At 40.8% G+C, this 10,743-nt stretch overlaps 1 long non-coding RNA gene across 1 annotated transcript; it reads left to right on the forward strand.

The window, feature by feature from the left end:
- Positions 1-6,694: 6,694 nt before the first annotated feature.
- Positions 6,695-9,952, forward strand: LOC142142878 (uncharacterized). Its single transcript, XR_012689372.1, has 3 exons — positions 6,695-6,826; positions 7,794-7,937; positions 9,894-9,952. It is a non-coding gene; the product is annotated as an uncharacterized LOC142142878 (long non-coding RNA).
- The last annotated feature ends 791 nt before the right edge of the window (positions 9,953-10,743 follow it).

A 10,743-nucleotide genomic window follows, 5' to 3' on the forward strand; every position in this document is an offset into this window, starting at 1 on the left:
GGCAGATTTTGGAAAACACAGACAGGCATCATAGGTAAAAATCATCATCATCATCATCATCATGAACATTTATTTATATAGCGCCAGCAGATTCCTTAGCGCTTTACAATTGGGAACATCCATAGATGTGCATATATGTTGGAAGATAAATGCATTGGGTGTTATTATTAAACAGGAAAGTGAGGGGGTCCCGGATAATATTTTACACTAGTGGCTAGAGACATTTAGCTAAACTATGGTAACACAGAGTTAAATGTTGTAAAATAGGTGTTCCCCAATGTATAATATGTAAAGTCATTAAAGGATTAATGTCACGTTTAGAGGAGATGTTTATAAACATTTAGACACATACTTTATTTGTCCTCTAATGTTACATATTGTCTTTATGTTTCTTTGCTCTTTATGAGGCTGACCCTGTAATGTCTCCTCTAGGTCCTGCTGGCAGCAGATTCTTATACAAGTCAGCATTTGGCTGTGAAAGTCATCAGCAAGAGGGATCTGCTAGTTGAGGGCAGTGAGCATGTGATGGTGGAGCAGAGAGTGTTACAACTTGCATCTGGAAGCGCCTTCCTCGTACATGGTTGCTTTGCTTTCCAGACCAACGTACCGCTGTGACCACCTCCTTATTGCCAAATATCCATACATATGTAATATAACCTCACTTGTTTCTACTACAAATTATGTTTCTTTACTAAAACAGTAAATCTTATCTCCTACATTCCAGATACATCCGGGATCTTTCGGGCTCATTCACATTATTATTTTGTTAAGTTCTGGAGATGCACAGTGCTAACAAATGCAGGCCTGCTGTATCTACATTGACATAGGGACTATTGATCCTTAGATCCCTGCACCTGTGTCACATCACAACACAGTACAACATGCCAGGAGTTCTTCATAAGGACTTTCTGCTTTGTTGATAGGGCACCTGGTCGGAGCACCTGTCCAGTGAAGAACCACATTCAGTCATAAATTCCTCTCCACAGCAGTGTTGAATCTCCTGTCCTGTCCACTCCTTCCATACTGGTCATTTAGTCATTTCATTTTGGGTATATCTGGGGATGAGCACTCACTTGATGTTACGGACAAGGTAGAGGATCATAAAGATGAAATGTCCGAAACTGAAAAAATTCAGACACTGAAAATCCAGTTAACAGCCATGTGTCCATGACTCCTTTTATCATATAGTTGGTGATATATCATCCACCATCACTGCTGTAAAACATTCCCCCCATTACCTCTGTAGTAACACAATCTCCCACCTGTTGCATCATATTTCTTTCCTGCCCCACCAACCTTTTTGGTAACACATTCTCTCCCCATCACCTATCTAGTAACACAATCTATCCCCCTTATCTCTAAAGTAACACAATTCTTCCCCATCCCTCCTCTGTAGAACATCCATGGTTTATTTTTCCACCTGGCTAACCCCACATGTTTAATTATACTTCTACTTCTACCATAAAACAGGAGCTTGTGCTACTTGGCATGGAATATGCAAGCGGCGGAGATTTCTTCAACTTGCTGCAGAGGAGAGGCCCCCTTGATATCCCCAGTGCAAGGTGAATATAAGAATAATACACTGTAAAAGCCACTGGATATAGGAAGGACTAAATGCATGAATCAGGAAGATAGATGGCATATTATAAATAACTATTTACACTATATTTTGCAGAAAGACTGCTACTGTTCGAAATAGATAAGACAATGTTATAAAGCATTACTCATGTCTGAGTTATTTCTTATAAGTAGGATATTTTAATATAAGCAGTGAAAAACTGGTCACAGTCTTAACATTATCTGACTCTTTGGTAAAGTACTGGCTCACAGCAGAGTTGCTGGAGGATTTTTCTCTGTTTTTTCCTCCATTCTAGATAATCCCACCTTTTCAAGCACCTGCTGTGATCCTATAAATTGATAGAGTATCTTCCATGTCTATATTACTGGGTAAAATCGTCAGCAGAGTTATGGCAGCTCTGGATCCCACATAAAAACAACAAAATAACGATGATTGATAAGACAAGTGCCAGGGGAGGGCTGGCAGACTTTAGCCTGGGGGGCAAGCACACAGCACTGGCCCATAACTAGCGGCCCGTCCTTAAAGGGTGGTTTTTGGTACAATATATATTTATCTATATACAAAGAGGCTATTTGTGTTGCTTAATCCATATATATATATATATATATATATATATATATATATATATATATATATATATATGCCCAGGCCCAGAGCTGGATTAAGGCTCTGGGGAGCCTGGGCACTTTAGACAGGGTAACCCCCTATGATGTAGCATGGTTATCATTTTAGAGAAAAAATACACAAGCAATACTTGTGTGCACCACTGTTAGGTGCACACAGTTCTGCCTTCACGAGCAGTACACGGTGAAGTGGGACATACCTCTCAACTGTCCTAAGCGAAACAGTCACCCAAATTCGGGACTGTCCCACCAGATTCAGGACAGTTGGCAGACTGTCCTGCTCTCTCCTACCTGTTCTTGTCACTGTCACCACTTGTGGCTGCTGGTTACTTTGGCTCTGGATCCTTGGAGGTCCTATTTGGTAAAAAAAAATAAAAAAAATGGGTACATGAAATTTAGAAAACTTCAACAATCCCTGGCATTAAATCAATATATCACCCAAGTTTTATAATTAGGCCCCCCTCTGTCCCAGCACCTATAGTCACACATGTCCCCCTCTGTCCAGCACCTTTAGTCACACATGTCCCCCTCTGTCCCAGCACCTTTAGTCACACATGTCCCTCTCTGTCCCAGCACCTTTAGTCACACATGTCCATCTCTGTCCCAGCACCTATGGTCACACATGTCCCTCTCTGTCCCAGCACCTTTAGTCACACATGTCCATCTCTGTCCCAGCACCTATAGTCACACATGTCCCTCTCTGTCCCAGCACCTTTAGTCACACATGCCCATCTCTGTCCCAGCACCTATAGTCACACATGTCCCTCTCTGTCCCAGCACCTTTAGTCACACATGTCCCCTCTGTCCCAGCACCTATAGTCACACATGTCCCCCTCTGTCCAGCACCTTTAGTCACACATGTCCCCTCTGTCCCAGCACCTATAGTCACACATGTCCCCCTCCTTCCCAGCACCTTTAGTCACACATGTCCCCCTCTGTCCCAGCACCTATAGTCACACATGTCCCCCTCTGTCCCAGCACCTTTAGTCACACATGTCCATCTCTGTCCCAGCACCTTTAGTCACACATGTATCCCTATACCCTGCAGCTTCAATTCCCCCACCCTACACACAATAACTCCCCCTTCCACTTACCTTTTTGAACACGAGTGGCTCCAGGGACATAGAGAACTGCTGCAGCTCTGCACAGACCATAGAGTTCCAGCAGCCCCGCCTACACTTCCTACCATGTGACCACGGAGGTCACATGACCTGGTGATGTAGCTGTTATTGAGATGCGATGGAGACAGCCTGTGCGGTCTGTGCAGGGGCTGTCACATCGCTGTCACTGCAGCTGGATCATTCATTCACAGAATTCATTCTGTGAATGGATGATGCCCCCGCAGTGAGTACTCTGCGATGTGACAGCCCCTGCACAGACCGCGCAGGCTGTCTCCATCGCATTACCACTGGACCACCAGGCGGCCCAAAATACTGTTATGCTGTCCGGCCCGGGTGCCATCTGCCCCCCTGCCCCCCGGGCCAGCCCGCCCCTGACAAGCGCTATATAAGGTTAAAGCTATGGGACTACTAATCAGTATTATATTGGCACTATAATCATGGCACCCATTATTCACTGCTTTAATCAATGGCAAAAATAGGAAATGTTTTTACATGTTGAGCAGACAGTACATAGGTTACATTATGTATAGAAAACTACTTAACTCACAGCTATTTATGAACCAGAAAAAAAAACATATTTTTCCTTTGTATTGTAATGCATCTAATTTTGAGCGACTGTGTTCTTTATCACGGGTAAGCGCATGACTCACCTTTGTAGGATAGTGAGTTTATATGGAAATGCACAAATTGTTGCGTTCAGTGTTGTTTTCAATGACATGTGCTTGGTAGTTTTCCTTATAAGCCCTTTGTTTTATATTTATTTAATTGATTGAGGCAGAGATACCTCAATCTTGCCTTCCCCTATAGCAGCACCAGGGGATCGCTGGCAAATTTTGGCCTGGGGGGAACATTTGATTCAGCAGCCTATTTTAAAAGAGAAAAAATGCAGGTGGCCCAGTTACCCAGCCCAAAGTAGCCCACTTTAGGACTGGCCTGGGGGGCAGATGCCCCCCTGCCCAGCCTGCCCCTGAGCAGCACCACACCAGACACATCACTAAAGTAAAGGAACAGTCTATCTCACTATATCAAACAACATATGTGTCACATACTTGTCTCAGTCATGGATTATTATACTTTTAAGCATACAGGATCAAAAAACTAATGTTATTCTTGTTGTGGCTGATTGTCATAGGTTGTGGGAGCTAATACACAAAACAATTTCAGGTAGATAATAAAGTCCAAATAGGCCAATGAAATTGCCTTGTATGTGGCTACCAATTATGCCGACCTAAGAAGTGGTCAGATGGGTTCCATACTATAGTTTGTAACAAGTCCTCTGTTAATGGACATAATCATTGTCTGATTGTATTCTATGTTTTATATAGATCCTCATAAGTAATATATTGAATAAAAAAGATAGATACTTTCATATAGCACATAGAACAAAAAACATCATATCAGACAATTGGTCAGTGTAGAATAAAAACAGGGGCAGTTTAAAAGATTTCAGGGAGTTTCCTTAGCCATCAATTTAACATTACACTGATCCAACATTAACCTATTTTCTTTCCTCCAGGTTCTACGCTGCAGAAATTGTATGCGGGGTTCAATTCCTCCATTCTAAGGGCGTAATCCATCGGTAATTATAATGCTATAATATTAAAATAGTTTAATAAAGTTATATTGCAATGGATTCTAATTTCCACAGTATGATATATTTAGCATGAGGTCTGCTCTCTACTTTCTAATTGTCATACTTTTATTCATTGTCAAATATTTCCTTCTACAACTGACTGATAGCAGCTCTACTTCCTGTGAAGGAAAATATACAATGTTGCGGTACCATACTGTCACTTTACACGGGCAGCTGCATTTAATCGCGGACCGTAAAATTAATTGAGCATGCCCCAATGAGTTAGAAACTGGATACCAAGCAACATAGGCCCGACCTAGGACAGAAGAGGGTAGTAGGCAGGCCATGCATTCAACATCAGATCACATTTGTAACTTATTTTACATATATGTTCTTTTGCTGGGCACAAGGGCTCTGATGCCATGAGTCACAAATGCCTGCTATTAAAAACATCCTTAAGCATATTTTACTTACTGGTATAAAACAATTATGTATTATAAACAAATGGGAGTTGATTGAGTTTGGGCCTGTTAATAAATTAGGGTCGGGTAGCAGCACAGAAAATGTAGCCTAGGGGAAAGGCAATCCTGTATACTAGTCACTGGAAAGGGCTCTGCACAGGGTCTCTATGCTGGTAAATTGTGTGGGGTCACTGTGCAGGTATAATAAAGGGCTCACTGTGTATCTTCCCATAAACTTCACATCAACCTTAAACTCTAAACATTTGCATGCAAATAAACACACAGAGTCATGTATAAGTTGCTAAAAAATGGAAGGACTTTTATTATCATTTTGTATTAAACTAAACCTATGGTGGTGGAGAAAGGGCACTGCGAAACAGCTCTCAAGCTGATACCACTAGATCACATGGGGACTGGCGCAAACCAAAGGGGAACACATCCCCACATTACTTGCGCTGAATTGGCGTCAGAGTGACTGTCCCTTCCAAACTCACGCTGCCCTCCCTCACCGAGCCGGACAGGGACCCTCCTCACCGAAGGACCAAAAAAGGAGTTACTGGTGCCTCTAAGGGGACAGTGACCAGCGGCCAACTACCTGTGTGCCCACTAATCAGCCGCTGAACGCAGTGCCTTACTACCGCAAACATTAACATATAAAATACTTAAACTGAGGAGTGGGTGGGTGGGATCTCGTGCTGCAGAGTGAGGCAGACCAGGAAGTACAGCCTGCTATATTCAATCAGGGACCCTCCCACAGAAGCTGGTCGGGCCCAACCCTATGTTAACCCCTTCAGGTAATTGTTCAGCTTGAACCAACACTGTCGCCCTTTAAGTGCGTTCATCCTAAAAGCCTCACTTGTCATGAGCTGAGAACATTTCTGGTATAATGTGTGAGGACACGACTAAGTATAATGTGTGGGGTATAAACAGTAATGGTGAGATTAGTAATTTGAGTTTGTTTATGCCATTCTGCTAAATTTGTTTTGAATATTAAAATGGCACTACATGGTATCATTCTCAGAGCATTAAAAGTGATCAAAGGTTTCTTCATTTTCTGATTAGGACTCCATTTATGAAATGTAATAGAATACTTCTATACACATAAATAACATACATACAAAAGTGAGAAAACAGATATCACTAATCTGCAAATGATTATAATAGGCGCTGACACTCCAGAGTGACACTGCTAAACCTACATTCAAAACTACTAATGTTCACAATGTACATATTTAAAGTGTAATTTCATTTTGCACAACAAAATAAATCTTGTTTGTATGAAAGCATCGCTTTAGGGCAAAGTGCATACAAAGGTTTTGTTTCTTCACAGAGACCTCAAGCCTGAAAACATCCTAGTGACCGAAACAGGCCATGTAAAGATCGCAGACTTCGGTCTTGCCATTGAAAACATGTATGGAGACCGAACAGCCACTAGCTATGCTGGAACGCCTGGCTATATTGCTCCTGAGGTGAGATGCACAGGATTTTCCTATAGTTTACTTATGTAATTATAGATATTTTGTACAGAAGCCTAGAGAAAAGCAATATATAGCTACAAAGGGGAGACTTTAGGAACAGCCTGTACATTAACTGCATCTGCAAGTTGTCCAATAATGAGTAAAGCAAAGTGAGGTTTCACACAAGACCTCCAACAGAGATTATCAGTCAATTATCATTTTGAAGCTATTCTCATTATCCGTTACATAAATAGATGATTTTGCATATTTATCATTCTCAATGAATAGTAAGACTTCAGGTCTACCCTGTTTAAGTTGTACAGTTGCTTTGTCTGCAGAAGACCACTGATAATCCAACAATGGAAAGAGATATTCCCCACGCTCCCTGAGCCCTGCTTTAGTGCTGGGAAGTCCTGGCTATAATACTGGTGCTAGCCACCTATTTTCGGGGGGAAAGTTTAGGCTGTATTTTATTATATGTATTAAATTATATGTCTTTTAATGTCAATATTGGGCACTTTTGAGAGAAAAGCACTATATAAATAAAAGTATTATTGTCAGTAAATAGGAGGAAAGTGTGGGGAAAGGTAGGTAAATAAGACATAAACTATTATTAGATTTCCTGAAATGTTAGGTTCAGAATTTACAAATAACTAAAGAAATTATTCTTCTTATTATTATTATTATTATTAATAATATTATATAATAATAATAATAATAATCATACATTTGTAAAGTAACTACAGCCTACCCCATGAAATACAGCACTTGTTTATGTAACTACAAGTTTGCACTAAGTCACACATCAGTGTCCTGAATTGGAACATTATGTCTATTTTGATACTAACTAACTGCCAGTATCTATCTATTTTCACATAAAATATTATATAGAGTGATGGACCTGGGCAATGGGATAAAAGAACTAGAAGGAAAAATCGATTGCTGAAAAATGTAATAACTATTATCTCTCTGCTGGTAGATGCTGTCTGGTGAGGAGTATAATGCCGGTGCAGATTGGTTTTCATTTGGTGTCATCTTGACCAAAATGATTACTGGGAAGTACAAATATCACCGTACACTATTTAATGCACTTGGCTTGGAAGTAAAGGACATCGTTAAAAAGGTAAAATATATTTTAGATTTAATATTAATAATTATCGCAGTAAATTATGTTATTTTAAAATCTATAGGCAGAAAAGTTGCTTCAACACTTTGCTCGTGAGACACTATGTACAAACACCCATGTGACACCACACTGAGACCACTCCTGAAACGTGAGATAAATGATGTCTACTCATAGATGTGGCTCTAGATTTCCTGACCAGAGACCTTCTCCTCTCTCTAGGATACAGTAAAATACATAAACAAAAAGATCATTCCAGTGAAGTGCATACAGAACTGACTGAATGATCAAATTGTTTTTCAGCAATAATTCTTGTTAGAAAATGACACTATAATGAAATAATTAATTGGAGATTATTGCATAGTAAGAAAATTTGGAGAAGCATTACACATTTTTCTAGAAATATTTCTGCCAACGCCCTTCAATAATAATTATATTTCTAGTGATCACTGGTGTGGTCACTGAAGAATTTTGACAGTATCTATTCAGCCCTCACACCTTGACGTTGCTTATACATACTTACATGTTTGTGTAATAGGATTCATAGAAATAATACTCTCATTTCTATATTTCCTATATCCCCTTAGATTGTAATCTCTAACAAGCAGGATCCTCTTCCTTCATGTCCTCCTCCACTCATTACTTAAGCCACCAGCCAGTGGCGGATCCAGGGGGGGCGATCGGGGCGATCGCCCCCCCTAGCAGGGGCTTGCTGCCGGCGACTGCACACTATGTGCAGATCCGTACAGCAGAGATAGTTAGGGAGAGAGTCCTGCCCAACTGCTCTGATTGACACAATCAGAGCAGCCGAGCAGGACTCTCTCCCTAACTCTCTCTGCTGAACGGATCTGCACATAGTGTGCAGCCGTCAGCAGCCTTAGGTGTCAAAAAGGGGGCGGGGCTAAATCGCCCCCCCTAAATCACCCCTGGCGCAATTAACTTCTGGATCCGCCCCTGCCACCAGCTCACCTGTGTCTTTCCTTCTACCCTCAACAAGTGGCACTGAGTCTGTTTCCTGTACCCACACACTTGGGTACAGGCTCAGATTGTGCTAATTAATTCCCTCTCCCAGCCCGCGCCTGCCGCTGAGCACTTTATTTCTTGCTGGTTTGGCTATTCAATTGCTGTTTATTCTATTGTTTTACCTAATTTGTAGTGCACTGTTTTTGTTTTTACTGTAATGTCCTATTTTTGCCTAATACTGTTTTACTGTAATCTCTATGTATGGCGCTGAGGACCTTTTGTGGCACCTTATAAATAAATAAATAGCAATAATAATAATAATAATAATAATATTTCCAAATAATTGTGCAGTTTATATTTAAACCAGACCAGAATACCTATCGCATAGACAGATAAAAATTAGGACAAATAAAAGGAATAACTGGTGGTTAGATGTTCTGGTTGTAGAATAATGTTAATATGATGCTACTGACCCCAAATATGCTCAGCATGGGGGCTTAGTGGTTATCACTTCTGTCTCACAGCACTGGGGTCATGGGTTCAATTCCCGACCATGGCCTTATCTGTGTGGAGTTTGTATGTTCTCCCCGTGTTTGAGTGGGTGTCCTCCAGGTGCTTTGGTTTCCTTCCACTCTATAAAAACATACTAGTAGGTTAATTGGCTGCTTTCAATTTCACCCTAGTCTCTCTCTGTCTGTGTGTGTCTATGTTAGGGAATTAAGACTGTAAGCTCCAATGGGGCAGGGACTGATATGGGTGTGTCCTCTGTACAGCGCTGCGGAATTAGTGGCGCTATAGAAATAGATGATGATGATGATGATGATAAAATATGATCTCAGTATCAACCTCCTGTAGCCATGGACAAATCATGCTATATGCCTCTGTTTCTGTTTGTAAATTGATTGTAATGTGTAGAAATGCAGTCCCTGAAAAGTCTGTGCTCCTTGCTGTGTAAATCAAAGTTCCTAAATCACAATCAAATTACTTTTTCAGCTCCTCTGTAAAGATCAAGACATGCGATTGGGAGTTCATGGAAACATCCGCCAGCATCCATTTTTTGAGCATATTGACTGGGTCTCGTTGGAAGCCCTTAAGGTTGAACCCCCATACATACCTGCACCAGTAAGTACACAGCAGAACTTGTACAAGCACTTGTGGTGCCTGTAAATAAATGTTGTTCAGCATATGGTACATATGTATAAGGCACATAGACCTGCTGAGATGTAGACATGTGTACACATGTATCAGATGTCATGCAACCATTTGACGTTTGTTTTTTATGCAAAAAGCATCTCTACTTTAACACAATTATAACAGGGAAATTTAAAATCCATGTTCAAAGATTACAACAAGAAACATTTGGAAGAGATTAATTTCTACTACTGGAGCCATATAAGTAGAAAATACTTTATTATTACTTTAACCATACTTTCTGTTCGCTGAATTCACATGTGTGAAAATATCCGCTGATAATTTTTGAATAGTATATGTTTGCATTGTACTTCATAATAAATTAATATGACAAAGTACCTCAAGCTTCAGTGGTGTCATTAGTTGCTTACGAAATGATGGGCTTCATTCTTATGAATGTTGGTTCAGGGCACAAATATTTAATCTCCTGGGCATCTATTGTGAAGCACAACATGTCCGTTGCCAGCACTAAGCCAGCTTTGAATGATCCATGCAACTTGATTTCCATCAGTGTACCTATATTTCCATCAAGGTGCATGGGCTTGTGAGCAAGATGGTGGCGTTAGTAGAAGACCACTAGTTGGCACAGATAGATGACTTGGGTAGAATAAGGAAGTTTCTTACAAAGCAGCAGTAGGCACACCAACACACC

Source organism: Mixophyes fleayi, chromosome 3, assembly GCF_038048845.1.
Source record: "Mixophyes fleayi isolate aMixFle1 chromosome 3, aMixFle1.hap1, whole genome shotgun sequence".
Taxonomy (NCBI): Eukaryota; Metazoa; Chordata; class Amphibia; order Anura; family Limnodynastidae; genus Mixophyes; species Mixophyes fleayi.